At 46.6% G+C, this 12,400-nt stretch overlaps 1 protein-coding gene across 4 annotated transcripts in view; it reads right to left on the reverse strand.

Annotated features, from left to right (window-relative positions):
* Positions 1 to 5,618, reverse strand: part of il34 (interleukin 34) — a 60,526-nt gene extending 54,908 nt beyond the window's left edge. For 3 of the 4 annotated variants that reach the window (XM_078401714.1, XM_078401711.1, XM_078401713.1), the window contains exon 1: positions 5,415 to 5,618. The gene's annotated coding sequence lies outside the window, so the exon portion shown is untranslated. Of the gene's footprint in view, positions 1 to 5,028; positions 5,115 to 5,414 lie in introns of those variants that run through there. The other variant, XM_078401712.1, reaches the window with a different exon arrangement.
* Between the last annotated feature and the right edge of the window lie 6,782 nt (positions 5,619 to 12,400).

The raw sequence follows: 12,400 nt of genomic DNA on the forward strand, positions 1-12,400 counted from the left end.
TGGAGTAGTGTGCGCAGTTGTGGTCATCACACTATCGGAAGGATGTGGTCGTGCTGGAGAGAGTGCAGAGTAGATCATCGGTATGTCGCCTGCTTTGGAGGATTGTGGTCACAGGGAGAGATTGGATAGGCTAGGCTTGTTTTCCCAAGGGTGAAGGAAGCTGTGAGGTGCCCTGATATAAATATGTAAGATTACGAAAAGCATGGATAGGGCAGATAGCCAAAATCCACGGTAGGGGAACCAAGAAAGAGCAGGGGATCTGAAAGAATTAGAAAAAAAACAAATTGAGTGGTTAACATCTGGAACGTGCTGCCAGAGGAGGTGTTGTAATCAGATACAATCACTACATTTAAGAAGCATTTAGATCGATACTTAAATTAATAAGGTGTAGAAAAATATGGTCCTACTGTAGGCAAATGGAATCAGTGTAGATAGAAAAGGCCAGCATAGACATGGTGGGCCGAAGGGCCCATTTCTGTGCTGTGTGACTCTTTGACCTCAGATGAGGTGGGATAGCACGGAGATTGGGTGGGGAGAGTGAACACACTAGCACCTCAACAAAGCCTGTCCACCACCTACAAAGTTCTTCAGGAGTGTGATGGAACATTCTCCATTTGCTTGGAAAAGTGCAGCTCCAATGACACTCAAGAAACTGATCACTGTATAGGACACTGCAGCCCACCGAACCGGATAGATGCCTCATCCACAACTATTCACATGCTCATCCATCACACGCACAGCTTGCACCATCTACAGGATACACTGCAGCAATGCACCATCTACTACGCCAACACTTTCCAAGCTCATAACCTCGTCCAGCTAGAAGGACAAGGGAAGCAGAAGCATGGGGAATATCACCACCTGGAAGTTGCCCTCCGAGCCACACATCATCCTGCCTTGGAGATACATCACCATTGCCGGGTCAAAATCCTGGAATTCCCTCCCTAACAGTATGGGTAAAACCACACCTCAAGGACAACAGTGGTTCAAGAGGCAGTTCACTGCCACCTTCTTGGGGACAATTAGAGATTAAATGATGGCTCAGCCTGCTAAACACAAAACCTTGAATGAATAAAAGTGCAGGGGGGGGGGGAGGGGGTCTGACAAATTCCAGCATCTGCAGCCTCTCCTGTCTCAACTTTCTCTCAAACTTGAGTAAGGCCAGTACCAAAATCCAAATGACTCTCTTCCAAGAGATGATTTATCTCAGCTTCTCCCTCAGGCTTCCAATCAGAATCCAATTCAATCCATGTAATACCAGGAAACAGCCGAGCTTAGTGGATGCAGCAAAGGCTCTACAGCTGGAGACCCATGCTCCAGAACCAGTTGTGCTTTAGCCACTGGAGATAAATGGGTCTATTGTGGATAGGGTGAGCAGTTTCAAATACTTGGGAGTCCGCATCGCAGAGGATCTGACGTGGGCAACACACATTGCCGCACTGGTGGGTAAGGCTAAGCAGCGCCTTTACCACCTTAGACAACTGAGGAAATTCAGAGTGTCTCAGAGGATCCTTCATTGCTTCTACTCTGGGGCTGTAGAGAGCATCCTGTCCGGCAACATTACAGTCTGGTTTGGGAACAGCTCTGCCCAGGACAGGATAGCCCTGCAGAGAGTAGTGCGTTCGGCAGAACGTACCATGGGAACTACACTCGTCCCCCCGCAGGACCTATACATCAGGAGGTGCAGATCCAGAGCAAGCAAGATCATGAGGGACCCCTGCCACCCCAGTAACGGGCTGTTCCAGATGCTACGATCAGGCAAACGCCTCCGCTGTCACGCTGTGAAAACGGAGAGGATGAGACGGAGCTTCTTCCCACAGGCCATCAGGACTGTCAACTTTTATAACCCCAGAGACTAAATTTTTGTCGACAATAATAGTAACTTATTAACTTTATTTATATGCTGTAACTGTAATTCTTTTTGTGCATAACCCGCAGGCATTGCCACTTTCATTTCACTGCACATCGTGTATGTGTATGTGACAAATAAATTTGACTTGACTTGACTTGACAAGTTGTTCCATTTATAAACACTGGCAGCTAATTGACAATCTGGAAAGTTGCTCTGATGTGACTTGCTCACAAAATGCAGAATAAATGTAAACCAGTCCGCCTAGCCTCAATCACCAAAGAAATGGAAAACGTTATTGGAAGTTCAACCAAAAGCACATTCGCCAGCAGCTTTGGTACTGACACTCAGTTTGCATTCAGACCAGCTCAGTCAATTCAGCCTCCATTTGCAATCTGTTCCCAAACATGAACAAAAGCAATACATTCCTCAGGTCAGGCAAAAATGCTTAATTGTTGAGTGTAAAATAGCATTAACCCAACCACAGGAAGATGGTTGTGGTTTCTGGAAGTCAATCATCTCAGCCTACTCAAATTATCAATGCAGAATTCCTCAGGAACAATGTTAGTTTGAGTAATGAAATTCCATATAAATATCAAAAATGGGGAGATTTGTGAATAATACCACTGTGGTATATTTTTTTAAATACAAGATGAAAAGACCCTTCGGCTTACCTCGTCCATGCCGACATTGATCACCCATTCACACTAGTTTTGTTTTCCCACTTTCACATCTTCTCCCCACACACGTAGGGCAATTTACAGAGGCTGATTAACCTACATACCCAGATGTCTTTGGAATGTGAGAGGAAACCCATTTAGTCACAGGGAGAACATGCCAATCCATGCAAACAGCACCCGAGGTCAAGGTCGAACCCAGGTCTCTGGTGCTGTGAGGTGGCAACTCTACCAGGAACACCACTGTGCAGATTCCCAGTTTATGAAACATCTCAAGTCCACATGGTCAACGATCTGAATGACAGTCAAACTTGGGTTGATACAAGGCAAGTAACATTCACCGATCAGCCAAAACATTATGAACCACTGACAGGTGAAGTGAATAACATTGCTTATCTTGTTACAATGACACCTGTCAAGGGGTGGGATATATTAGGCAGCAAGTGAACAGTCATTTCTTGAAGTTGACGTGTTGGATGCAGGAGAAATGGGCAGGAGTAAAGACCTACGCGACTTTGACAAGGGCCAAATTGACAAGATGCTCTGACCCAGTGAGAGATGCTCTGACTGGGTCAGAGCATCTCTGATACGGCAAGGCTTGTGGGGTGCTCCCGGTCAGCAGTGGTGAGTACCTACCGACAGTGGTCCGAGGAGGGACAAACCACAAACCGGCGACGGGGTGTTGGGCGCCCAAGGCTCATTGATGCGCGAGGGCAGTGATGGCACCAGAATGCACTGTAGTTGTGCAACCGCTGCTGGGCTCTCTTGACTAGAGATGCAGTGTTTAGGGACCAGGTCAATATGTCATTTACCTTCCTGCATGTTCGCTTTCAGTGATTTCTCCAGATCCCTTTGAGTGTCAGCATTTTTTCCCAATCTCTCATTTAGAAGCACACACAGTGTTTCAAAGTAGATAATCTTATATTTGTCACTCAATGTATTCCATCCATTCACTCAGCTTCTCTATACCCTCCTGAAGCCACTTTGCACCCTCATCGCTACTCGCATTTCAACCTGGATACATAAATACTACGGCTTTAAGTACAAATCAAAAGTTAGGTACCATCTGCCAATCGATTAATTTCCAAGGCACAATCTATAAACCATTGCCCGAGCACCTTGTGGAACCTCCACTGAAGAAGCTTCTGGTTGAATCACTTGTATCGCCAAGGCATAGTAGACTCCAGAACAAGTGCTGGTAAACTGCGTTTGTGTGATTAGGTGGTACTTGATGGTTAACATAAATGTGGTGGGCCATAGCATCTGTTTCTAAACTGTGTGGTTATGATTGAAGACTCCTCACTTGCCTGGAAGAATTTCCAACAACTGTCAAGAAACTCAACACCATCCAGGACAAAGCAACCCATTTGACTGGTATCCTATGTACTACCCAACCATTCATTCCTTGTGAGTGGTGGCTATAGCGTGTACCATCGACAAAATGGATCTCCCAAATTTTGACCTCCACCAGCAGGGGCAAAAGCTGCTTGGAAAGACTAGCACCCAGGTTCATTTGCACAATGTCCCATTGTTGCAATGTATTGATATTCTTCCACACTGCAGGTCAAATTCCTGGAGCTCTCTGACCAATACAATTGAACTTTTACCAGCGGTGATTCTGCAGTGATTTTAATACCCTGTTGCCATCTTATCAAGGGGAAAAAGTGCTAAATAAGGGTCTTGGCACCAACATTCATGTTCCCCCCCCAAAAGCCTAGAATGAGCTCCCTTTCCAGCTTCAGCACTGCACTTGGTGTTGCAGATTGGTCCAGCTCTAGCTATGTTGAGTTAAAACATTAATCAAAAGAAAGCCAGCAGGTACTAGAACCCTGAAATAAGAACATAACTTTGTCAGAACTGAGAGAGAGAAAAAAAGTTCGTTCATGCAATTGTTTTCTCTCTTAGGTCTGATGAAAAATCTTCGACCTGAAATATTAACTAGTTCTCTCTACATCGAAGCAGCCTGGCCTGCTGAGTTTTCAAGCATTTCCCGATATGGTTTGAGTTAAAATGTTCTTGCCATTAATCATACATGCTGAGTAACACCACACTTCAATACGAAGTTCAGCGACTTGGCACAGAACAGCCACAAATGATTTATCCGTTTTCATATTTCTCTATTGCCTCCACAATGTGGGTTAACTGGTATAACAGCTTTGTATCAACTGTGAGCAACGCCACAAATCATTCACCGGTGTCAGAAACCAACACACGACACCCCTACGGCGACTATGTGACAAACTCAGCCAAACCCCATCATCGCGTTATAAATCAGCGCATGGCGAGAAATTATCAAACCAAAAGATCCAAGTTGATTGACCTTGGACCTCATTAAGATGATGCTAGGACATCCAACTGTCAAATACCATCACATAAATTCATCAATCCCGGATAATCGCTGATTGCTTATCAATTATATACCAAACACATTTTCAATATATTAAATTCTATTTCAGTGAAGCAACAGAATTTTGTTTTACTAAAGTTAAGCAAAATATATACCTTTAGGAGTAAATAATGTCAGTGGACGGCTGGAGTGCCAAGGTCGCATCTAACACAGATGACTTAAAGCGTACATGATGCTTTGATGCAACATACTCCAGGTGCATCAAAATCACAGTTTGTCGCAATAATGACAATGGCAGCAACAATTAATAATCCCCAAAAATATACTGGACACAACCAATGCACTGTCGCGGAATCGTGGACAGTCTGAAGGCAAGCAACCCGGTCTCTGTACGTAAGAGCTCATTTGACTTCATGAGATTGCAAACCAAGTCAATGTGCTATTCCAGAGAAACTGATATTATCACATGAATAAAAGGTGTCATTTGCAAATGAAAGTTGTTCATTACAATTGCAATTTTGCTGCTCTGGTGTGCACTTACTTCGCCGGTTGCTCAAAGCAACAGCTGTTGCCGAGCATCGCCGCTGCTGCTGCTGCCGATGCTGCTGCCGATGCTGCTGCTGCTGCTGCTGCCGATGCCGCTGCTGCTGCAGCTGCTGTTCAGTCAGTCAGTCAGTCGTCCACAGCACAACCTTCATACTGCCAGCGCCTGTCCGCCCCAGCCCGGGTCACGTGCACCCCGGGATCCTCTCACTCCCCCTGCTCCAACCTTGCCTGCCGACCGGCGTCACAGAGCATGCGCAGACGCGTGGCACACTGGGGATTGTAGTTCAACTATTCACGCATGCGCGGTCGTCACTCCACCCATCCCACTACCCTTGACATCTGACATCCTTGCGTTTTAAAAAAAAAAGCTGCGGGTTAGATCAGATACCAAGAGCGGGAGGTTGGGGAGCAAGAGACTGAAGAGTAGCAATCTATAGAAAAACCTAAAGTTAAAGAGGGAGCTCCATTCCCCCATCCCTGACAATCACTCCTCGGGTTGCCAACTGTCCCGTATTAGCCGGGATATCCCGTATTTTGGGCTAAATGTACGGGACCGCCCTTGTCCAGTATTAGTAGGGTTGCCAACGTCCTCACTCCCAAATAATGGAGAAAGGGTGACGTCACCACCCCGCGCCCTACATTGACCTCATCTAGACAGCGGCCACGTGCTCCCGCTCCACCAATGGCAGCCGCCCGGGCTGGGAGGCGGGTTGCTACGCAACCTCCGTTAGGCGGTGCCTGGGCCTCCGGACCTAGATTGTCTGGAGCTAAAATGTCGGAAACCTATAGTGTCGGGATCTATTCTACTGGATGGCGCCAATGATGGCTGCCACGGTGTACTGCTCCTTGCTGTTTTGTATGTGTTTGTTCGTTCGTTCGTTTGTGTTGTCTGTGAAAATCTCATAAAGATCACTTTCATGGGAGAGGTACTCCTTAACATCAGATATACGGCACCTTCAAACATCGTTCCGGATTTCTCTTACTCGCTGGATTATTTGGACATACTCGTCGGCGGGGCTGAGGCTGCGTTCAAGGTCTTGAAACGGAGGAGGACCTGTGGGAAGCGCTCTGGAGCACTCACCCGACTCCAGCGACGTGAATTACGCACACCGCTCCCGAGTATATTCCTTGCAAATCTACGTTCTCTCAACAACAAAGTGGGCGAACTACAACTCCTGCGCCACACAAACAAGGACTTCTCTCGAGCCGCTGCCCTATGCTTCACTGAGACCTGGCTGTGTGAGTCGACCCCGGACAACGCGCCTGCAACTGGCTGGCTTTCAACAACACAGAGCGGACCACGAGGCAAAGGCATCGGGGAAATCAAGAGGAGGTGGAAAATGCTTCTACACTAACCAGGACTGGTGCAGTGACATCACGGTACTGTCTAACTTCTGTTCCCCCAATCTAAAATCTTTCTTTATAAACTGCAAACCCTTTTATTCTCTGAGGGAATTTACCTCTTTTATTCTCGCTGGAATTTACATCCCCCTCCCCCCCAAGCCTGCGTACGTGAGGCACAAACACAACTCGCTGACCAGGTATTGAGGGTAGAGAGTGACTTCTCGGACTCCATGGTCATTGTTTTGGGGGATCTCAGTTGTGAGCTCCCAAAGTACAGACAGAAAAGCGACTGGAGCTCATCTTAGAAGGGATGTGCTTCTCTATTGAACTAAAGAGAGCACTTTTAAATGATGTATATAATTCTTCAGTTGAGCTACTGCAAAGTTGGCTTTTGCATACAGGTAACTTTGTGTCTTGGTGGTCTGCTGATCTTAGGTTTCAAAACTGCTCCAATGACGACCATTACGTGGTCGCTGATACCACATTGGACATTGACAATGTCTGCAGCAGCAGGAGTGTTGGTAAGGCACAAGTCGAGAATATTACTCTCTCTGGTAGTCTTTTTTGCAAGCTGGTGGAGATTGTGATCATTAATGATGCCTAAAAAACACTTACTGAGGGCAGGGTGTTGACCACAAGGTTTATATTAAAATCGACCAGTAACCAAATACTTGCGTTTGGTGGTATTTTGGCAAGGGAAGTATCCAGTTCTTTAACATAGTCTCTGTCTGATGATGGAGGCCTGTAAAAGGCTCCTATGTACACAGGAGACACACTTTTAACATGAATTGAGATTAAACAAGGGTGTTCTTAACGGCTAAGAAAACACCCTCCCCCTCCTTTAGCATTTTGACAATCACGGTGAAAGACATCGAGGTGTGAAGGGAACACTTCACCACTCGTGATGGAGTTGTTAGGAGTTGTCTGTACCTATCACCACATTGGGGTCCTCCAGTGCCAAGACTGCTTTAAAATTGCGGAGTTTGGCCATGATACTCCGACAGTTTAAATGAATTATTTTCAGGTTCATCACCGTTGTCTCCTTACGCTTCAACCTTGGCTTGGATTTGGGTTTACTACGTGACTTCTGGGGTTTGGGGCTTGAATAAAAATGGGTTCTCCTAATTGAGGGACGTCAGCACCAGAATTGCACATCGTGTATGTGTATGTGACAAATAAACTTGACTTGACTTGACGTGACGTGACGTGACTTGACTTGACTTGACTTGACTTGACTTGACTTGACTTGACTTGAATTGTCATTGTTAGTTTCAAAAACACTAGAAGTCTTATTCAGTGGTTCAAGACTGTTTGAAAGTTCAATGTCCAACAGACTTTCAAAGAATGATGTTGAAATATTTGGCATGCCACAGTTTATACATATCGAAGAGTATGAAGGATGGTTACTAAAAATGTCATCCATGTCTAAGCAAGATGCTTGGAACCAGCCATCACAACGCTCGCATTCCATAGCTTTTTGGCCCCATTTGGCGGCTTTATAACACAGTTGGCAGGGGTACTTCAGGGGCCGAGGACCTGGATTCAGTTCAATATCTCCAGCCAGTAGTGTAGAAAGACAAATTTGGACCAGTGGTTTGTTTCTAGTGATATGTTGTTTCAATATTTTCGGTCGAGATCCAAATGCAGAATGGAACGAACTCACTGGGTTCACAGTGGCTTTAGTATTATAGACAGTGGGTGGGGCAGTCCAGTGATCCAAAATCAAGAGTTGTGAAAGATCAATGTCCACATGGTGTATGGTACAAATCTATAGGCATATAAAAATGACTACAAATGGTAGAGTTGCCCAATGCTCCCTCAGTAGATACATCACAAATTGCACAAAATCCTTGCTGTCCAACATCAGTCTGGCCACTTTTCCATCTCCAACAATAGAAGTTGAGGTGGTGGAGAGGCTATTGAGGAGACAGAAATGCCGGAAACCTCCAGGACCGGACAATGTTTCCCCGTCTACCCTCAAGCTCTGTGCCGAACAACTGGCACCGATCTACACAGACATTTTCAACCAGTCCTTGCAAACCTGTACTGTCCCAGCCTGCTTCAAAGTCTCCACTTTTGTTCCTGTCCCAAAAAGACAAGGATCACTGGTCTCAATGACTATAGGCCTGTCGCACTGACCTCTGTAGCCATGAAGACCTTTGAAAGACTTGTGCTGGCCCAGCTGAAAAACATCACAAGCTGGACACTCTGCAGTTTGCATACAGGGCCAATAGATCGGTGGATGACGCAGTCAACCTAGGCTTGCACTTCATCCTCCAGCACCAAGACGGCAAGGGGTCCTATGCAAGGATTTTGGTTGTGGACTTTAGCTCTGCATTTAACACCATTGTGCCAGAGCAACTACACTCCAAACTCTCCCAGTTGACTGTGCCCGAACCCCTCTGTCAGTGGATCATCAACTTCCTGACAGACAGGAAGCAGCATGTGAGGGTGGGAAAGCACATCTCGAACCCGCAGACCCTCAGCATAGGAGCACCGCAAGGCTGCGTACTCTCACCTCTCCTTTACTCTCTACACCAATGACTGCACCTCCACAGACTCCTCTGTTAAGCTTCTCAAGTTTACGGATGACACTACCCTGATTGGACTGATCCAGGATGGGGAGGAATCTGCCTACAGAGGGGGAGTGATGCAGCTGGCGTCCTGGTGCCATCGCAACAACCTGGAGCTCAAAGCTCTTAAGACAGTGGAACTAATTGTAGACTTTAGGAGAGCTCTCCCTCCCCTCCCCCCACTCACCATCAACAACACCACAGTCACATCTGTGGAGTTATTTAAGTTCCTTGGAACCATCATCTCCAAGGACCTTAAAAGGGAGGCCACCATCGATTCCACAGTCAAAAAGGCCCAACAGAGGATGTACTTCCTGTGGCAGCTGAGGAAACACAATCTGCCGCAGGCAATGATGGTCCAATTTTATATGCCATCGTAGAGTCCGTCCTCAACTTCTCCATCATAGTCTGGTTTGGCTCGGCCACCAAGCATGACATTCAGAGGCTGCAACGGATCGTTCGATCAGCTGAGAAGGTTGTTGGCTGCAACCTTCCCCCCATTGATGAGCTGTACACTGCAAGGGCCAGGAAGCGAGTGGGCAAGATCATCTCTGACCCCTCTCACCCTGGCCACAAATTTTTGAAGCACTTCCATCTGGAAGGCAACTCCGGACTATCAAAGCAGCCACAGCCTAACATAAAAACAGCTTTTTTTCCGCGAGTAGTAGCTGAATAACCAAAAGTCTGTCGTCTCTTTTTGCTCTGGTTTATTTCACTCCCATGTTTAAACCGTAATGTTGTATTCTTAATGTTTTAATTGTTTTATGCTTTATTCTTAATTGTTTACTGTATGTTCGTGTTGTTACTTGCGAGCGGAGCACCAAGGCACATTCCTTGTATGTGTACATACTTGGCCAATAAACTTATTCATAAACTGTCGCGATCTCCAACGTCGGGGCCTACAGTGTCGGGGCCTACCGCTTCCGGGCCTACAGCGCTCTCCGGCCCTAATACGGTATTTGGCCCAGGGGGTGCTGTAGGCCCCGACACTGTAGGCCCCGACGCTGTAGGTCCCGACAGTTTAGGTCCTGACACCCGAGGTTTCCAACATTTTAGCTCCGGAGAGTCTAGGTCCGGAGGCCCGGGTGCCGCCTAACGGAGGTTGCATAGCAACCTGCCTACCGGCCCAGGCTGCCGCCCTTGGTGGTTCGGGAGCACGTGGCCGATGGCTGGGTGAGGTCACGTGGGGCACGGGACGGTGACGTCACCTTGTCCCGTATTTGGGAGTGAGGAAGTTGACAACCCTAATCACTCCCCATCTTGTGGCAGTTTCCCATACACTAACATGAGGTGCAACACCTGTCCTTTCACCACTTCCTACCACCCACGCACCCAAATGAACTTTCCCGGTGAAGCAGCGGTTTTACTGCCCCAATTCAGTGTGCTGCATTTGGTGTTCACAATGTGGCCTCCACCACATTGGAGAAAGCAAGTGCACACTAGGTGATCACCTTGCGTTCAGTCCGCAGTACTGACCCTGAGGTTCTTGTTGCCTGCCATTTGAATTCCCAATCCCATTCCCACCCTCACCTCTCGGTGGCCTTAAAGCACCTCATGTAAGGGTGTTAGAGTGGCATAGCGGCAGAGTTGCTGCCTAACAGTGCCGGAGATCAGTATCCTAGCTTATGGAAGAACCATTCAGAACCTTATAACGGAGGGGAAGAAACTGCTCCTGAGTCTGGTGGTGTGTGCTTTCAAGCTTCTGTACTTTCTATCAGATGGGAGCAAAGAGAAGACCCAGGGCGAGACAAGTCTTTGATTATGTTGGCTGCATTTCCATGGCAGTGTGAAGTGGAGATGGAGTCAATTGTGGGAAGTCTGGTCTGTGTGATGGACTGGGCTGCATCTACAACTCTCTGCACTTTCTTGTGGTTGTTGTCAGAGCTGTTCCCAAATCAAGATGAAACCCATCAGTTTGCTTTCTAAAATGCATCTGTAGAAGTTTCCAAGAGTCACAAGAGATATGCCAAATGTTCTCAGTCGCCTCAGGAAATAGAGGTGTTGGTGTGCCTTCTTGGTTGTCGCATCAATGTTGTTTGTCTATGACATTATCATTGTTATATTAACATGATAGAATTTGTAGCTCGCAACCATTTCCACATCCACACCATTGGTGCTGATTGAGCATGTACTCCACAAAGTTTCCTCAAAGTAAGAGAGTGTGTGTGTGTGTGTGTGTGTGTGTGTGTGTGTGTGTGTGTGTGTGTGTGTGTGTGTGTGTGTGTGTGTGTGTGCGCGTGCGCGCGTGCGTGCGTGTGTCTGTCTGTCTCCAGAGACACCTCCCAAACACACAATGGCAGTGAGTGCAGGGAACACCACTACCTACAAATCAATAAATCATCAGAGAACACCACTACCTACAAGCAATAAATCATCACTTCTTCATCGTCAGTACCACTAAGAGTGGATCTCCCTCCCCAACAGGCTGCCAGAGTCATTCCACTAGAGGGATGGCAGCAGTTCAAAAATGTGACTCTACACCACCCTTCTCAAAGGCAATTTAGTATGAGCAATAAGTACTGAGTATTGCCAACAAAACCTGCATTGTGTGAATAAACAATGAAAAAACCTCAAGTGGTCCAAGTATTTCATGTTGTTATTAAATCCAATGAGTCAACAATGCAGTCAGTATAGAATGGTTGCTCTATCTAATGTAATGAGAAGACAGCATGAATTTTGTAGCAGTAATACATTGGTAAAGCCTCCTCATGGGAGGCTGATCCAGAAGATATTGGCATTGGATCCATGTAGACTTGATATTTGGAATCAAAATTGCTTGGGTATAGAAGACAGAAGATAGTCCTGGAGGAATGTTATTCTGACTGGAGGTCTGTATCCAGTGGAGTACCACTGGCATCGGTGCTGGAACCTCTGTTGTTTGTGACAAATGTAGATGATTTGAACAAAAATGCAGACGGGCTGATTAGTTTGTTTGCAGATGACACAATAATTGGTAGAGTTCTGGATAGTGGGGAAGATGGTTAAAGATGGTGGGGAAGAAGGAAATATGGGCAGAGAAATGTAGATAGAGTATAATTTAGGTGTTGAGTGAGGAGATCGGCGG

Source organism: Rhinoraja longicauda, chromosome 6 (assembly GCF_053455715.1).
Source record: "Rhinoraja longicauda isolate Sanriku21f chromosome 6, sRhiLon1.1, whole genome shotgun sequence".
NCBI lineage: Eukaryota > Metazoa > Chordata > Chondrichthyes > Rajiformes > Arhynchobatidae > Rhinoraja > Rhinoraja longicauda.